At 35.2% G+C, this 3,782-nt stretch overlaps 1 protein-coding gene across 2 annotated transcripts in view; it reads right to left on the bottom strand.

The window, feature by feature from the left end:
• The window catches only part of LOC110441763, a 12,389-nt gene extending 9,335 nt beyond the window's left edge, over nucleotides 1–3,054 (bottom strand). For both annotated transcript variants that reach the window (XR_002461917.1, XM_021485007.1), the window contains exons 1-3: nucleotides 2,787–3,054; nucleotides 2,423–2,579; nucleotides 1,768–1,902 (exon numbers count right to left, since the gene is read on the bottom strand). The gene's annotated coding sequence lies outside the window, so the exon portion shown is untranslated. The remainder of the gene's footprint in view (nucleotides 1–1,767; nucleotides 1,903–2,422; nucleotides 2,580–2,786) is intronic.
• Between the last annotated feature and the right edge of the window lie 728 nt (nucleotides 3,055–3,782).

Here is a 3,782-nt window from a genome sequence, read left to right as displayed (position 1 = left end):
CAGATTTTTTCAGAAGATGGCTTTACAGCATTGCAGGGACACTCTAGCATTACAAATAATTTAGCAAATGAAATACTAAATACAGAACTATCTGAACTTCATTTCAGGCGACCTGTGAAACAATTTTGCGTATAAAAACCTAAAACATAAATTATTTGAATGATTTTAAAAGAGGAATCATGGAAACTCTTGAAATATCATTATTAAATAGGAGTCTCTTGTACAAATTCAGAGATTTGACACTGGTCAGAAAAGGACTGCTTTATAATTTTCTTAAATATTTTAATTCATTAATAGAATACTTTTCTGATACAGTCGAACCCCGTTATCTCGAACTCGTTTAACTCGAAGACCCCGTTTAACTCGAAGTGTTTCATGGGTCCCGGCCTAAACTGTTCTTAATCTTAGTAATAAAAACTCTGATAGTTCGAACTCTGAAAACTCGAATAACTTGGATATCTCGAAGTGAAATATCGGTCCCAACAACGTAAATCCTACATAAAAATATCGCTTACCTCGAAGTTTCTTAAGATTCACAAGTCGATCATATATTCTTTAATTATTTGATACATATTAGACGCAGTGCTACGGTAAACATCGTTCTCATAGAGCAGCTTACGCTCGGTCATAATTACTTCGATTAAACTTATTGTATTAAAATGTGTTTGACTGTAAAAACACTTTGTTCAAATAAAGAAACAGACTTCATCAATGTAGATTAACAACAATTAGTACTCACTGCGAGCCCGTAAACAATTTGAATGGCATATTATTTACACCAAAGCTGCCGACACATTCTAACCGGTAAATGGGTCACTGTGTGCGGTCATGCGTAAATAAGCTCCACAGTAAAAATCACAACCTAGGACTGGTTCGTCGATTTATGTTTTTACAGGAGCTTGTATGGCAGTGACACTGATAATTAATTGAGGGATTATAGGAACAATACGATAATTATTATTGAGTACGTCGTGTTGAGGAGATGTCAAGTGTCATTGGGGTCTATAAATGTTGATATGTTTCCTGATTAACTCATACCCATTTCGGAATGTCGAAATCAACTGAGCAATCCAACGAAGGACCCGGCTCCACCGGGGGGATACTTGGATCAGTTGAAAGGGTGAAAACCTGCGTGAAGAGAAAGATTGTGTATTGTTTTCGCGTGTACTCATTAAAAACATCATTTACGTGTACGCTCCAATACCGTGATTTGTGTAAAGACCTGCGCACTTTCATTTCCGCTATCAGCATAGCGAGGTCGGAGACAGCATGTAAGTTTTACAGTAGACGTTCTTCCTGTTTGTATGTGTGGTTATTGTAACATTGATTTGTATCAATTAATTAATATGATTATGAATAAATTGTTATTTTTATTTTATATCGTTATCTTTTTGTCATTTATCGACTGTTTATATAAGTTGTTGATTTTTCCGACAGTCAACGTATTGATAGCCTCATATTTGACCAAACACTTTACCAAGCTTTATGCCAAACATATGAACTCGCTTAACTCGAATACTCGGATAACTCGAAGTTTTCCAGCGATCCCGTCGACTTCGAGATAACGAGGTTCGACTGTATAATGACTTTCCATTGAGGCTCTGATTAAACAGGTCTTCAATACCTTCCAATCAAGGACAATAGATGCATTATATACATCTGTTGAAAAGAAAGTACAAAGAATTCTTTCAAATTTAAAATCAAATTTATGTATTTGAAAAAAAACAAGCTTATGATATAACATTAAATGTCCCGTCACATACAAACCTATGTTTTGGATTTATCTACTATTGACACTTTAAGACTTCTAAGGAGTTGCAGATGGCTTCAACACTCATGCAAGCTTAATGTTGATGGCCTGATTGCTGCTCTGTGGTCCAGGAAACTGCTGCCTCATGATGTCTGAAATAAAAAGAAGTCAAATATATCTGCCATTATTTACCAATAAGTAATAATAGCTCTACAGAGCTTTGTAAACATGTATGTGATGATAAATAAAATTCTTGTGTCCCTTGTGTCTTGGATAAAAAATTGACTACTAGCATCTTAACTTTGGTCTCACATTGTTTATTGTTTCATTCCAACCAACATAGCTTTACAATGATATAACAAGATATGTACTTAAGTTACGAGATCTTTCTTTTCTGGTGAGCTTAACGTTTAGTCATGTGCCAATGACATGTGTTATCATAACAATATATTTACTTACCTGTTAAACAAAGGTTAGATGACAACAAAACTTGTTGTTCCTTACTTTACATCTAACTTTCGACACATTGTCATTAATATTCTAAAATTAAATACAAGTGGATGACATAAGCCTGACATCCAGTTCTGAATCAAGAGCACGTAATGGTAGTGATATGTATTGTCTTGCCACCAACACTAGATTTATTAGAAAATAAATATACAAGAAAATTACCATATAACTGTTCAAGTTTCTCCTTGTCAAGACCCGGCTTCTCCCCCATGCCGGAAACAGAGTGCCCCTCTCTCTCACTGTCCTTAAACATCATCCTACACAAGGTTTTGCATGCCTTAGAGAAGGCAAGGTGTTTCACCTTTCCGGATAATTGTTCCTATGAAAGACAGAATAAATGACGTTTGGTCATGAATCACTTGCCTGATGTTGACCAACTCTGTAAAAAAAGACAAATATATTCAACGTTGCCATCGATATATAATATAATTACAAATATTGAAGGATGAAGTCACTTTGTCAGAAAAAGGTGTGAGATTAAAATATGAATATATATATACATTTAGAAATATCTGCTAAATAATACCTTTGTAATTCCATTAAAGAGGATTTCCTGATCATGTACTTGTTGCTGGTGCTGTTGCTGGGGCTGTAGTTGTTGCTGGGGCTGTGGCATAAACTGTTCCTGTGGCAGTTGTGGTTGTGCATACTCCAGATGCTGATGTTGCTGCTGTTGAAACTGTAGATGTTGCTGCTGTGAGAATGCGTAATCTTGATTCTGTTGTTGCTGCCACGGAAACTGTCCGTGTTCTACTTCATTGCTTAACCTCTACAAGAAGAAGTAACAAGAAATCAATATAAACTATGGTCAATACTTGAGGATAGTCATCACACATGAACAAGGAATACCTATTTTAATCAAATCAAGTTAAAACTAGATTTGTAAGCTGCAGGCTTACATGGGTCAATCTAGACTTTCCCCATCAGAAGAAATATCTCTGTGTTTTGAAATTACCTTAATTTCCTTAAAGGGCAATAACTCCAATAAAAAGAGGTTGACATACATATAACTCACAATTGTGCCACTATCTAAGGTATTAATTTTATGCTTTGTAAATATTGGGCAAGTAGTCCACAGGCATCTTACAGTACAGATATTAGTGTCCAGTAATCATAAGTCTGCGAATGTAACCGCGTGAAGTGCCATTGGCCCGTATAAGTTACTGCTGTGGTCGTTAACTTTGTATCAACAGTAGACATATATCCAAAGCTGGCAAAAGGTTAGAAGTTTTTAAGGAGAATATTTAAATATTGATCTAAAAACTTTAAAATGATTTAAAAACTACTATAGTTGTATGTGGGCCTGTGTAACTAAGCCCACCTTGAACCAAATTTCCCAATTTTCTAATCATGAGGGGGCCCAATTGACATTTATACACACCAAAAACGATGAAACAACAGTTTACCTGTTTATTACAATTCGAGATATTTAAATGAAGCAGATAGCAAGATAACAGAAAATACAAACTTATACTTTGGCGTATCAGGGGCTACTCACTCAACACAATAAGCTAACTATATA

The sequence above is a fragment of the Mizuhopecten yessoensis genome, unplaced genomic scaffold, assembly GCF_002113885.1.
Source record: "Mizuhopecten yessoensis strain PY_sf001 unplaced genomic scaffold, ASM211388v2 scaffold716121, whole genome shotgun sequence".
In the NCBI taxonomy this organism is placed as follows: Eukaryota; Metazoa; Mollusca; class Bivalvia; order Pectinida; family Pectinidae; genus Mizuhopecten; species Mizuhopecten yessoensis.
This window is presented reverse-complemented; position numbering and strand designations above follow the sequence as displayed.